Source organism: Macaca thibetana, chromosome 18 (genome assembly GCF_024542745.1).
Source record: "Macaca thibetana thibetana isolate TM-01 chromosome 18, ASM2454274v1, whole genome shotgun sequence".
In the NCBI taxonomy this organism is placed as follows: Eukaryota; Metazoa; Chordata; class Mammalia; order Primates; family Cercopithecidae; genus Macaca; species Macaca thibetana.
This window is the reverse complement of record NC_065595.1, coordinates 49,917,559-49,932,908: the sequence shown is the minus strand read 5'-3', so window position 1 is coordinate 49,932,908 and position 15,350 is coordinate 49,917,559. Positions and strand designations below refer to the sequence as shown.

The window sequence follows — 15,350 nt, the reverse complement described above, 5'->3', positions numbered from 1 at the left end:
TAACTTAGAGCATTCACTTCAGAAAACATTTAATTGTAATTTCTTACTTGGTCTCTTTAAAAAATATATAATTTTTTAATGAAATGAACCTGTTGCCTACTTAAGGACCCAGGAATGTCTTTCTCAAAGACTTGGCAACCATCTCATTGAAATGTAAACAACAAGATAGATGGCATCCCTGTCTCCCAGAGTCTGTGTGTTCCTTGAGGTGGTATTGGTAAGAGCTGAACTTTTTTCAGCACCTTGCTTCAAGTTGCAAAACCGCCTGCAGACATAAAGATATGAGAAGTTTGGGTTTGCTTTGTATAAAATCAGTTAACTAACACAAATAGTCACCCTAATTATCAGATAAATTTAAGATAAACTGTGTATAATAAATTGTGCTGTCAAATCCTCTTACCTGAGATAAAGTTATTGTTTATCTTGAGAACACCTCCATAATGGGTGAGAATGTAATGCATTGTTTATTTTGAGACTATACATGCAATGTAGTGTAAAAGTGTGTTTTTTCTGTCTTTGCAATCTCTTAGAGAATTGTCTGTGATGCATATCACATTCTGATTTAATACTTTTTCAATTACAAAACTGTTTTTTTTTTTCTTGACTTGTAAACCTTGTGCAGAGGATTTCTGGGTTGAGAGAAGATTTATTCAATTTTATTTCTGGTTAGAGGCAAGCTAAAAGCTCACCATTATCAGAATATCCAGAAATAGGAAAGGTGAAGTCATGAAACTCTTTCTTTTGGGTACAGTTACCCAAGAGGTCACAGTCTCTTGTGCAAAGTGTCCAGTCTTTTCACTTAGCTTTACCATATCCTGTATGGGCCATAAATCTTAAGAACTAAGCCTGAATGAAGGCTCCTGGAAACTGTACCAACTAGACAGCTAATATTGAACTGTCCATTGATTACCCAGATCATGTGTTCAGAGGAAACTAAGGATGGAATTGAATATAATATCTAAGTATAATATAATATGTAACTAGATGGAGTCTTGAGAAAGAAATGTGAGAGGTGGGAAGAAAATCAGAAAACAGAGTATCATAAAAGTCATGTTGCCTATCAAAATATCTTCCCCATGGGCATGCAAAATCTAAACAAGGCAAAAACTCATGACCATCTGAGTACATTTGATATTAGGAGGAGTATTACACACCTTAGAGTTACAGATTATAAAACATATTTCTTAATTATAGTGACTCTGAGAAAAAGGAGTGTTTCATCCTAGTCTTCATATTCTCAGCAACTTAGATGTACAGGTCTCACTTCCTGTGGGATTAATGATTCCAAGGGGAATAACATCAATAAAATATTTTGAATATATCTAGATTGAATTTTTCACATAGATGCAATGTGAAAAATCTGGAAGAGGAACACAAAATATCACAAAGAGTAAAAATTTAGAAGACTGATGTCACAATAATTCCCCTCATAGTACTCATGGTTTTCTTATTCACATAAAACTGATCAGGGCACTTTCCAGCATGGTCAGAATCAAAGGATAGAGAAGATGAACCAAGCAATCCAGTTCTCAGTTGAAACCCAGTTCTCCTATGGAAATTGGAGAGCCAAACTTATCAAAGTCTGAAGAAGACAATGCGTATGAGAATCAAGTTATCCTTGGAACCTATAGAGTTTGTCTAAAGTTTGTGTCACTTAAAAACTTAAAATTTTCAAAATATATAAAAAGCAAAAAGATAATTTCTATATATGTGTATTTTATTTTTGCATAAAATTATTTCAATGCTTAGTGGCTTTAAAAAAAAAGGTTTTTGACTCATAATTTCTATTGGTGAGGAATCTAGCCATGGCTTGTCTGGGTCCTGTGGCTCTGGGCCTCTCACAAGGCTGGTACTACAGTCTCATTTTAAGGCTTGACTTGGGATAAATCCACAAAAGGGATTTTGGCAGGATTCAGCTTCTCACTAACTTTTTCCTGGAGGTCTCCTCTAGTGCCTTGCCATGTGGGTCTCCTCATATTGGAGCTTACAATATGACAGCTGGCTTTCTTCAGAGAAACCAAGGAAAAGGACAAGAGAGTATAAATAGGAACAAGTCACTATCTTCTTAAATTTAATCTTGGAAGTGGTATCCTATACTTTTTGCCGTATTCTATTTATAAGAAGTAAGTCAGTAAGTCCGACCAATATACAAGAGGAAGTTATCACAGAAAAGCATTATGACCAGTAGGCAGGGATCTTCCGGAGCCATTTTAGAGTCATCCTGCCAACTATGAAAAGTAAAATTTGGTTTTACTGAATCTTAGAAATAAAACCATTCCTGCTTTTTCAGAGGGGGTTTTGATTTTTAAAAATTAATTTATATGAGTTATTTAAAGGTTATTAATACTATTCCTACCATTTGGTTCCTGGACTTAGGTGGTCTACCACTGATTATTTATTAATATTTATTGTAAATACTTTATCCAGAAGGATAGAATTATTTCCTCACGGGGTATTAGTGCCTCAGTAGCACATATAAAAGACCATTTGTGGCTGGGTGTGGTAGTTCACACCTCTAATCCCAGTACTTTGGGAGGTCAAGGTGGGCAGATCATGTGAGGTCAGGAGTTTGAGACCAGCCTGACCAACAAGGTGAAACCCCGTCTCTACTAAAAAAAAACAAAAATTAGCTATGCCTGGTGGTGGATGCCTATAATCTCAGCTACTCAGAAGGCTGAGGCTGGAGAATTGCTTGAATCCAGGAGGCAGAGGTTGCAGTGAGCTGAGATGGTGCCACTGCACTCCAGCCTGGGCAACAAGAGTGAAACTCCATCTCAAAAAAAAAAAAAAAAAAGAACATTCGACGTTTTTTGTCAAGCTGGCAGTTTCTGGATGCTGTCATATGTGATAGACCAATAGATTCCTTGTAGTCTACTATTAATAGATTAATAGATAGACCAATAGTCTTCTGTCCGTTGTTGTACCTTCTTTGCTGTGAAGTAGGTCTTTTAGTTTTATGTGATATTGTGCAGAACTCAGTGTCAGTGGTTCAAATTCACTGTAGATCATCAAAAGTGTTGCTGGCTGAGGATCTGTGGGCAGCAAAGGAAAATGTGATCTTGGAATATGTGTCAATTTCAATCAAGAGGAATTGTTTCCAGAATGGAAGGGATTCAAGTGAGTCAGTTGCCACCACATTGGCCTCCTCAAGGTATGCTGCAATATGTGTCAATTTCAATCAAGAGGAATTGTTTCCAGAATGGAAGGGATTCAAGTGAGTCAGTTGCCACCACATTGGCCTCCTCAAGGTATGCTGCCATGCATGTCAAGGGTTCACTCCTGATGTCTGTTGCTGGCAGATGGGATATTCAACAGTGGTGAGTGGGAGTCCATACTATTGGGTCTGTGTATAGCTACTATCCCTGACATCAGGGCTACCACATTCATTTGTTTAATTTGCCAGTAATGACTGGCCAATAACAGAGTTGACTGATATCAGTTGGATGTGTAATTCTAATGTGTTGTTAAGTTCTTCTTTAAAGATGGATCTGTTTCAGGACATATAAATGAGAGACACAAAAATCTTCATACTATATGCCCACTCCCATGTGACCATCTACATGCCTCTTTCACAGGCCTCCTTGTCCTAATCTTCCAAACTTTATCCTCCAGGTCCTTGACCAATCTGCCCAGACATTCACTATTGCCCATGAGTTTGTCTACATTTTAGCCCTGGCTGGTAGTGGTTTAGCCAGTTGGCCCAACATCCCTGAAGGTTCTATGTGAGTGATTACAGTAAACTACATTTACAAAAGTGACAAATGTGAGTCTTATTATGTATTCTATTCCCATCGACTCTATTTATGAACTCCACAAATCTTTTAGTGTTTTAAGTGCTACTGGCCATCAAATTTCTAAGGGACCAAGCTTCCTAGTGCCTGTTTTTCCTAGCTTTATTTTTCTGAGAAGATGTAGTAGAGGCCACCTAAATTCTTTCAAACATCTTGACAAAGCACAGGAAAGCTACTCCTTGATTTTGTCTATGCCTCTAAGCTACATTTTAAAGACCCTGATTTTATCTTGCCCCAAGGCTGTATTTTAATTTAATACTATTTTACTGTCTGGCAAGATTAGAGAGCTGACAAATTTTAAAAGGAGTTTTGCAAACAGCACATTTTAGGATCTATTTTTTTTTTCATTCTGTTTATTACTGCAACTGGATAGTTCTTTTCTCACCTAATGTCTCCCTTCTAGCACCTTATTTAATCCAACTGAATGGAATTAGATCACTCTTTCTGTACTCTGCCTAGAATCCACCTTGCCTAAGTTTGCAAATTAATTAAATTCTATGTCAGTCTTCCAGATGATCACACCTGACAGTTTTTACGAATATCTTATGACTACAATTATACAGTCTACCATTTTCTAAGCTTCTTAAATCAGCTTCCTTATTACTCACCATCCAGTCCTAAAATTAATGACACACATTCTAGTTTTTTGATTTATCAGCACTCTACTTCAAGTACCAATATTTGTAACAGACAACTTTTGTTGTATAACAACCACAAAAATCAATGACATACAAAACAATAATTAATCTCTCAAGCATCTTACTTATTGTCGGGAGTACCTTTGCTTTTGTCAGTCAGATTCACTCAGGTGTCAGTGAACCTATGGAGTTTTGGGGCTCACCTGTGTAGCTCCACTTCAAACAAAAGTCTGTGGATCGGCCAAGTAGCTCTGTTAAATGAGTCTCACAATGTCCTTGGACCAGCAAGCTAGTCAGGGCATGGTATTTTTATGGCAATAGCAAAGGTACAAGATAACGTGTCTAACCAAATGAGCATACTTCAGTCCCTATATGTTGAAAAAGTCTTTGCTTTTAACATCCCATTGGCCAATTCCATTGCACAAAGCAAGTAATCCCATTGTTCAAGTTCAGAATCTAAGGACAGAGATGTACATGCATTGTTTTGTGGGAGAAATTGTAAAATTACATGGAAGAAGGTGTTAATTGAGGAAAAAAGTAAAATCTGCTTCACTATCAAAGCACTTCAGTGAAAAAGGCAATGAATTTGGTTCATTTTATATTCAAAAATGCCCATAAGCATCCAGGATCTATCCAAGAGGCAACTGAGGTCAAAGTTTTGTTGCTGTCAGAGTTAGGAAAATAGATTTCGGCAGTACTGGTATATAGCTATGTACTGATTTTGCAGAGCAAACATTTATGACAAGGGCAAAAGGAATAACATCTTTGATTAAATACAAAAGCATGGAAGTAGATAGCAGAAAATTCATCAGAGGAGGCTAAGTATAAAATAAAGCACAAGTGGCTTGTATTGTAGGAGTAGAAAAGAAAATCTAGAGGAGGAAAGAAGTAATAAAATGTGCAGAAAAAGTCAATAAAGCCAAAAGCTGGAAAAGCATCATTGCTTTTGGTAATTAAGGAGTTGTATCCCATGTTATAGACATATGAAGCAATTGCATAATTTGTACATGCTTTAATGATATCCAAATACAGATCATGTATCATATCTGACTTAAGGGCTGCCTGCCTTCAGAAAAATTTAATAAACATAAAACCTTGGCCATCATGTTCCTAGGGGCAAGTTAAATATTAAAATTCTTTGATATCTGCATCTAAGAAATTCTTACAACTAGATTCATATGAAAGGAGAGTAATCCAAATTACATAAACTGAAAGAAAAATTAGTCTGGAAATGCCTCTTCAGTCTATCCCATTTACAATATAGGTAATAAAAATATAATGATAATAAAGCACATTAGGAAAAACAAATTCCCCAAGTCTCTCCTACCAGCTTTGACTCTATGTTCTAGGGAAAGTTGTCTAAATGAGAAAAAGAAAATGCAGTCCACCGGAAATTTAAAAAATCATAAAAAAATGAACAAATGTATTTAGCTATTTGCGTCCCTCAGAAGAATGCCCAATGATATAAGTTCAAATTCATACGTAAAAGAGACATGATGTTAGATTCTGTCCCATTAGGAATAGTTTGCTTTCTACTCAAATCCAGTATTTTCAGATAGATTAAGTACTGAAGAGAATGCTGTACATGGAATTTGACTAGCTTTTAGCAAAGCTTTGTCTCCTTTTTTTAAAAATAGACATGGCAACAAACATAACGTGATGTGGCCACAAAGGTTGATTTTATGTGTACAGTTGTTATGGGTTGATTTATGTGCCTTCAAGAAAGATATGTTGAAGTTCTACTTTCCAGTGTCTCAAAATGTAACCTTATTTGGTTCTTAGTACATTTTCTGTTATTTATAACAAAATATCTGAAACTGGATAATTTAAAAATGAAAAGAATTTATTTCTTACAGTTATGAAGGCTGAGAAGTTCAAGGTTAAGCATCTGGACCTGGTGAGAGCCTTCTCCCTAGTGGGGACTCGGTCCTGAGCCCTAAGGTGCTGTAGAGTATTACATAGTGAGGGGGCTGGGCATGCCAGCTCAGGTCTTTCTTACAAAGCCACCAGTCCCACTCTCACGATAACCAGTTTATCCATTAATTCATGAATGGATTAATCAACTCATGAAGGCAGAGCCCTCATAACCCAATAACCTCTTAACATCCCCACCCTCCACACTGCCACAGTGAGTATTAAGTTTCAGTATGAGTTTTGGAGGGGACAGATATTTAAATCAGCACATCTGGAGATAGATTTGATGCAAATGTAATTGGTTAAGATAAGGTGGAATAGGATGAACTCCTAAACCACTATGACTAGTATCCTTATAAGAAGATGGCCATATGAAGATGGAGACACAGGGAGAAGGCCATGTGAAGATAGTTTTGGAGTGACACATCTACCACCAAGGAACATCATGGTTTACTACCAAACCACCAGAATCCAGAAAGAGGCAAAGAAGGATTTTCCTACATGTTTCAGAGGGATCATAACTCTGCAAACATCTTGATTTCAGACTCGTACTCTCCAGAAATGAGAAGAAATTTAATTTCTGTTGTTTTAAGCCACCTAGTTTGTGTTACAGTAGCCCTGGGAAATTAATACAGCAGCAGGTCACAACCTGACTGAAGATAAACAATTTAAACATAATCTACATTATATATAAACAATTTGTTTGTAAACTTAAAGATGCCCATTTCACAAAATGATAAGTAGCTGGACATACATATAAAAATTGAATTATCAAAGTCATTGATGAATATTAAAAGAGTGAGGATGTGGATTAGCAATTGGTTGATTATATATTACCAACAAAACACTCTATTAATTAGGTGGCAATTTTTAACAAGAAAATGTGGTATATGGTAATGAAGATCAAGGGCTTTGAAGACAGTCATGTCTTAAAGATCCAGTGCCACCATTCACTAGCTATTTGACCTCAAGCAATTTACTTGATTCTCTTAAACCCAGTTTTCTCATCGTAAAATGAAGAGTCTAATTCTATCTTTCCTATAGAGGTCACAAGAAGACTAAAGCATCTGTTTTTTAAAGCATAATGCCAGAGTATAGTAAGAATTGATGCTGTTATGATTCTTACTTGGTAACTCGATACATGTTTGTATCATTTTAGAAATTTTCATTCCCCAATATTACAAATCAGCCTATTCTCCTTTAACTTTTTTCCCGGTCCTACCAGTTTCATACTATTCTCTCTTCCACCTCGGCTTCAAAGATGAAGTGGATCCTCTGGCTTGGGACTTGGCAGAGAAGTATGTGATATTGCGGGACGATGTATGATCTGCAGTCAAACAGATCTGGTCTCCCTCAGTTGCTAGCTGAAAGACTTGGGCAATTTATTTAACCTCTCAAAGCATCTTCTGTTCTTCTGTAGAATAAAATTAAAATCATATCCACCTTATTGAGACTATTAATTTCAAAACATAGAACAAAAGTATGTTGCACGTAGGACAGGCTCAGAAGTTGGTAGGCAGGCCTCCCCAAACCCTCAATCAATTGTCACCAGGTTCACTTTATTGTCATTCTGATGGCTGCTAGTTTGTCAGGGCCTTGCCTCATGAAAGAATCACTTGATCGACTTCCTAAACTGGTTCCCTTGGCTTTGATCTTTCCACTGCGAATGGAGTGAACTTTGCAGTATTATTGTGCTTTATAAAAGAACATACAATCACCATTTAAAATATTATTTACTTTAAACCCTTCATTCGCACTTGCAAAAGCCTGTGCAATCCAGTTCCATCTCATTATGGTGGGCATTGTAATGCCTTGCCCAGATCTCCATCAAAGGACTTGTTGCCCCAGCTGCAAGAAGTGCTGATAGCAGATATCTTTCAATTGCTAGAGTCTTTAGAGATAGCCTCACATGTAGAGCCAATTTTCCCAAGGTTATGCCCTTTCCCAGAGTGTTCCATATTCAATGACTCATCAATACAGGCAGAAAAATTGTGACCAACTTGGCCTGTAATTCTGAAAAGGCATTCCAGCTCCAGAGTTCTCCAGGGTGGGCTGAGGCCACCACTGGGGATGCATTCTCCACTTCTTCTGTCTATACCTGCTTTGTCTTCTCAGGTGTTGATCCCAAGGGCTGTACCTAATGAGCACCTTGCTCAATAAACTCCATCTCAGTTTGCTTCCCGGAAAACTGAATCTGCAACACCCTCCTAAGCCAACTTTGTTTCCTATAAGTCACCACCTTAAATGGCATGCCTTTCTTCTCTCTTTAGCAAGCTAAGCACACTTGTCCAATCATTTATTTATGTATTCATTCATTTGCGCTTAAACATGCATAAAACATGCTTTCTTCCCTACAGGCTTCTTTTTCTATGGACTAAGAGAGAAAAACAAACATGCAAAAGAAATGTGAATAATACAAGATAGTTTCTCCTCTAGATATAGGTATGAAGGCCAAATGAACACAAATGAGGAACTAGAAATTACTGCCTCAGTGCTGTTTTACAAGTAACTCTGCAGACTTCTCTTCTTGTGGAAATACTATTTGTGTGTTAATAACAAACTCAAGATTCACATTTTTAGGGAGCTTCTCCTGGCATGTCTTCTCACTTACATAGATTTTTACTGCCAATTGTAGAGATTGTTCTGGTTAGAATAACATTGCTTTTAATCCAAAATAGAGTTTCCCCGAATTTATTGAAATGATAATATGCCAAAGTCAACCATTTTTCCAAATTCCTTAGTTAGCAGGCTGTGCAACTTTCTCGAATGTATAGAAATGGCAGTAAGAGATTTTAAGATAAAACAAGAAGATTTCCTTAGGACAAGGTTTGTTATTTGCCAAAGATAAAATAATGTTGACTTCTACATCTCTGCAGAAGTGTTCTCTATCTCTTTCCATGTCTGCAGGGAAAAATGGGGTATTAAAAGCAGTTGAAAAAATAACAAAAGTTAATTTCGACTTTACCTGCAAAATTTTTATAGACTGTTCCATTACCAAATTTTCCACCATTTCAAAGTGACATGATATCTTCTTAACCAGAATCGGTGAATAAATAAAAAGTCCAACAAATATGTAAAATAAACAACTTATGAATAAGTTAACAGAAATGACCTGCAGTTTCTTTCCCATTGGAAGTCTCATTTTTTGCATATGTATACTGTGAACATGGCACATTATAAGATTTTGCCTCTGAATTTTTGGATTAAAAGAGTGAAAATTAGAAGTTGCCAAAATAAGAGCAGACAGGCAACTAACAAGCCACATCTCATGATTCTTTGGAATTGCTACCATATCTCAGCGAAAGCACAACATATACAGAAGTTCCACTTTGGACCTTTTCCCAAAGGTAACTGTATTTTCAAAAATTATATATTGAAAGTTATTCTCTGCTATTATATTTATAGAACACCAGTGATAATTCTGCCAACAGTCATGTCTAAATCATCATTCCTGTATGAGGTTGCTCTAAAATTAATACTATACTCAACAACTGTTCCTGTGTTTTCTGGCAGTATCTCAACCATCTGAAGAGAAGATATTTAAGAAAATTACAGACATTCTGTTTCTGATGAGCACACTAATCAATTACCCTTCTCAAGACACTTAAATGTAACCTTAAATAAGTACAAATCCTTGTCTTTTTTATTATAGGTGCAGGTAGCACTAATAGCTTTGAAATATGAAATTACAGACTGTTCTACCACTATTAGATCACCATAAACTGCTAGAAAGGGCAGCCCTCTGCCATGCGTGTTTCCACGACAATGAGATTTTTACTGATTGTCCAAGATGTTTAACAAGACATTGATATTGTAACTCTTAGTTAGAGCCTTGCTGGATTCTGGAATGAATGGAGAAGGAAGGCCTGAAGCAGCACAGCAGGATTTGGAATAAAGCAATGATAGGAGTGATAAACTTAAATGTAATTCTAACATTTAAATTCAAATGTGATCTTATACTAATCTCTTTAGCAGTTTACTGCTTACAGTTAAATTAACCTGGAAATTAGTAATTAAAGACAACCACAGAAAGGTACATTTCTGTAGAACCTGAACAACTTGGCAGTGATCCAATACATTGAAGTCTCCTTTTTTATACGCTTTCATCTGTCTTTTTTAGTGCAGTTGGATACACAGAGAAAAACACAGTATTGTTAAGAGCATCTTCCGATGGCAGGATTATAAACTGGGTGAAAATATTTAATTTGCTGGTGCTTAATCCCTGGGAACTTGAAGAGGGGCTGATGGAAGGAAATAGGAAAAACATAAGAAGACAAAGGAAATGTTATTTCTAAAGAGGCTTTGGTTCTCTCCTGTGTTTTTTTAAGGTCCAGAGTCTGGGACACTATGTCTCATTCTTTGGTTGACCTTTCTTTTTCCTTTAGTGACAAAATAAGCAAAATCTGCAGGGCATGCTCTACAGAATTGGAATAAAGAATGTGAGAAATAGGAGCTGAAACCTATAAATAATCCCCAAACTATAAATATCTCCCCCAAGATTTGTCATCTTAAAAAACGAACACAAAGTTTATTTAAGTTTATAAATCCTTGATACTTGGCACCTCTTTATAGTGAAAAATTCTACAAAACACTAAGTGTAGCCTGAGTTCTTCCTGTGATTCCTATAATAAAGCATAAAGTTCTTTGAGTTAGGATACTATATATGATACAGTTTTACCCATTTAGAATATATGGGTAAGTATTTATATGCATTTGTCTGTGACAGAGAGGTCAAAAGAGAGGAGAGGCTGGTGCAGTGGCTCATGCCTGTAATCCCAGCTCTTTGGGAGGCCAAGGTGAGTGGATCACTTGAGGTCAGGAGTTTGAGAACAGCCTGGCCAACATGGTGAAACCCCACTACTACTAAAAGTACAAAAAATTAAGCAGGCATGGTGGCATGCACCTCTCATCCCAGCTATTCAGGAGGCTGAGGCAGGAGAATCCCTTGAACCCAGGAGGCAGAGGCTGCAGTGAGCTGAGATGGTGCCACTGCACTCAAGCCTGGGCGACTCAGAGCAAGACTCTGAATTTAAAAAAAAAAAAAAAAAAAAAAAAGTTTAAATCCCAGCCCTGCCAGTTAAATTCCTTTAACTGTCAAAAGCTTATTTTCTTAGCTGGAAAATATAGATAATGGTTCCCTTCTCATTGGATTCTTATCAATCAGATAAGATAGAATGTTTAATGGAGTGTAAAATATAAAATAATCCTTCAATATCTAGCTAGTGATTACTATTGCTATTGTTGCTTTTTGTGTTACTCCAATTTGCTTTACTGTAAAGGAATATGTTAGGCTAGGTAATTTATAAAGAAAAGAAGTTTAATTGGCTCACGGTACTGCAGGCTGTGCACACATCGTAGTGCCGGCATCTGCTTCTGGTGAGGGCGTCAGGAAACTTCCAATTATGGTGGAAGGTGAAGGGGGGTCAGAGTGTCACAAGGCAAGAGAGGAAGCTAGAAAGAGATGGAGCAAGAGAGATAATGAAGAGGTCCCAGGCTCTTTTTAAATAACCAGTTCTCATATGAATTCCAGAGCAAGAACTCCCATTACCATGAAAAGGACAGCAAGCCATTCATGAGGGATCCATCCCCAGGACCCAAACACCTCCTACTAGGCGCACTTTCAACGTTGGCGGTCACATTTCAACATGAGATGTGGAGAGAACAAACATCCAAACTATATCAGTTTATATTTCATCATCCGGTACATATTATTTTCTAATTATTTCACATTTATTGACTAATTTAGCGTGTATGTGCCAGACACATTCAAAGTATGTTACGAAGTTAAACACATTTAATACAATAGCTCTATATGACTAATACTATTATTATTCCCATTTTACAGGTGAGAACACTAAGACACAGAGAAACTAAATAACTTATTCAAGGCCACACAGTATATGATGGGCAGAGCCAGGATTCAAACCTAGATAATTAGGTTTCAGAGTCTACCTTCTCCTCCACAACATAACGATACCTCTCACATCATAAGTATCTTCTCTCTCCTACTAACTTTCAGGTTTGTTGAAAACAAACTCCTTATTTGAAATCATCTTTCAAATCTCCTTCAGCTTCTAACATAGTCCTAAGAACAAGGCGGGTACTTTCTAAGCATGTATTAATTGATTGATAGAAATGGATCTATTTCCTGTGGCCAGACTACAGTTATCATGTTTCAATTTTAAAGAAAAAAAAAAAAGATCTATTCATAGAGCTTACATTTTAAAACATAAAAATTCAATGCTTTGCTAGACAGTTATTGTATGTTGACATAGCCTGTATATACATTATTCTATTTGGTTGTGGTTGTTTTTATGGTAAATACCAAGTGTTATAGGAATGTTTTGTATTTGACAGCTTTGGAAATTATATTATATTAGTGAAATCGCCAAATTTTCTTAACATGACTGAGTAGACCTGGGGCAAGAAACCTCTAATTCATCAGGCTAACCACCGAGAGACTAAGTTATGAGTAGCCAAGATTTTACTAACAGAGATAAAGCAAATTAGTAGTGTCCAACTGTGTGATTCCTATGATGTGTAGCTTTTGTACCTCTTTGTCTAAATAAATATTTAGTAGCAGGTACATGCCATCATTTAGGTTCTATCTAATGCCAGCAGCTGACCTGGTATTTTCCCTATGACAGTTACTGAATTCTTAATTGATTTTGCTGAATGTCAAGTAAAATTCCATTGAAATTGGGATCTGAAAAAGCATAGGATCAACATAAAGGAAGAAATTGAGACCTAAAAATAGAAACCAAAAACGTATTCTCTGCTATTCAATGACTAAACAATGTATCTACCTGTATAGCATCACACTGGTTTCTTGAGAAGGGTCTTCACACACAACTAATCTATTTTCCATTGCATACATTAGATTTTCTGGCATTCCCCAGTATGGGACATTAGTCATGGGCCTATCCACATTTTTTTATCCTCTTCCATTTCATCTTTGCCTATATTAACACCCTACATCACATGCACATTTATCTGTTCTTTCTTGTTACTAGCCTTGGATGCTACTCCATGGGTATTGGGATATTGTTTCTAGCCTCTTTAGTCTTTGTCTACTCAAAGTATCGTTTTTGCAGTAACTTCACTTTAAATGCATTTGCCCAGCAGCACTCAGCTGTGATCCAAAGCTTCAACATGAAGTTGAGAGCACTCTCTAGAGCTATAAAACTAATGCCTTGCCTCATGCCTTTCTATATCCTACTCAGTATCTCCAAACGCATTGGAAATTTACAGCTTACTTTGCTATCACACTCGTTGCGTACACTAATTGTTTCACTTTAAGAAGAAAAGGTAAAGCATATTTGGGAAGAAATAAGATACAAGCATGGACAAGTGTTCCCATAAGAAGATATTCTGTCTGGGCATCTGACTGAATCTACACATATGATGGTTTTTAAAGGTAGTAGAGGAATGTTTGAGTGACTATTTGTTAAAGTCAAGATTGGGCAATTTTCTTAAATATAAAACCAAGTAAAATCTCATTAAGGAAAACATTTTAGTTGTATAACATCACAAACAATAAAAAGATACATTGCAAATAGACAAAACCATTTTTAGTATATCAGGCAGATTAGTGCAAGAAATCTTCCAAGGTGAATAGAAAATGTTAACTTTTAAAAAGAGGGGAGAAAGATAGGTAAAGGGGGGATAAAAATGCACAGGAGATCATTAGGAAGTCACTTTAAAATAGAATCATTAAAATGAATGAGAAATACCGAACTTCATTAGCAATCCAATAAATTCAAATCAAATTAAATGAGATTTTTTTTCAAAAATTAGGTTGGCAAATAAAATACTGATAACAAAAATAAAAAAGAATAATAAAAATGATAATATATCAGTGTCAGAGCTAATATTTTGTAGGGCAATTTGGCAATAAGTATCACAATTTTTAATGTGCAGATAGATTGACCTACAAATGTCACTTCTGAAAATTTAACTGAAGGAAATAATTAGACATACTGTAAGTGATAAATGTGCAAGGAAATACACAGCTGAATTGTTTATAGTAGCACAAGATAGTGTTAGCCTAATGCTCATGAACAGTATTTAGCCACATACTGTAGATCAATACAATTTTTAAAATATTCAGAAGAAGAAATAATACATGTAGCTTTCTTCTAAATGTATTAAAATCATATTATGTGAAAAAAAAAAAACCCTAAAACATGTACTCTATGATTGCATCTTTGTTTTAAAAGGTAGAGAGGAAGAGAAGAAGGAAGGAAAGGACAGAGGCAGGGAAGGAAGGAGAGGAGTGAGGGAGAGAAAGAGGAAAAAGGGAAAATGGAAAGATATTAAACAAATATATTAAAATGGTAATTCTTGGATTATAGATATTTATAACTTTCTTCTTTAAATTCTCTAATACACTTATATTTTAGAAAATTATTGTCAATAATTACTGGGGAACAAAAATAGTTAACAGTGGCCCTGCCAAAACATCACTGACCTCAAAATAACTGCAACAAAATATAGCACAAAGATGGGCTGGGCACGGACGCTCACACCTGTAATTCCAACACTTTGGGAGGCCGAGGTGGGTGGATCTTTTGAGGCCAGGAGTTTGAGACCAGTCTGCCCCACATCATCAAACCACATCTGTACTAAAAATACAAAAATTAGCTGGACATAGTGGCGGGTTCCTGTAATCCCAGCTACTCCGGAGGCTGAAGCAGGAGAATTGCTTGAACCCGGGAGTTAGAGGTTGCACTGAGCCAAGATCGCACCACTGCACTCCAGTCTGGGTGACAGGGTGAGACTCCTCCGTATTAAAAATATATATGTATATATATGTGTGTGTGTGTGTGTATATATATATACATATTTTATACATATATATTTATTTTATACATATATGTGTATATTTTATACATATATGTGTATATTCCATCAGGGTTGAAAGAGGATAAGAAGCTGCAGAAGAGAAGTGTGAAGTTGTTAATAGCAGAGACTGGTTCATGAGGTTTAAGGAAATAAGCCATCTCCA

General features: G+C 36.3%; 1 protein-coding gene across 6 annotated transcripts in view; it reads left to right on the top strand.

The window, feature by feature from the left end:
• Positions 1-15,350, top strand: part of TTR (transthyretin) — a 1,143,467-nt gene that overhangs the window by 365,021 nt on the left and 763,096 nt on the right. Inside the window, exon 1 of one of the 6 annotated variants that reach the window (XM_050768301.1) lies at positions 11,762-11,765. The exons of the other annotated variants lie outside the window; for them this stretch is intronic. The gene's annotated coding sequence lies outside the window, so the exon portion shown is untranslated. Of the gene's footprint in view, positions 1-11,761; positions 11,766-15,350 lie in introns of those variants that run through there. 6 annotated transcript variants of the gene reach the window in all.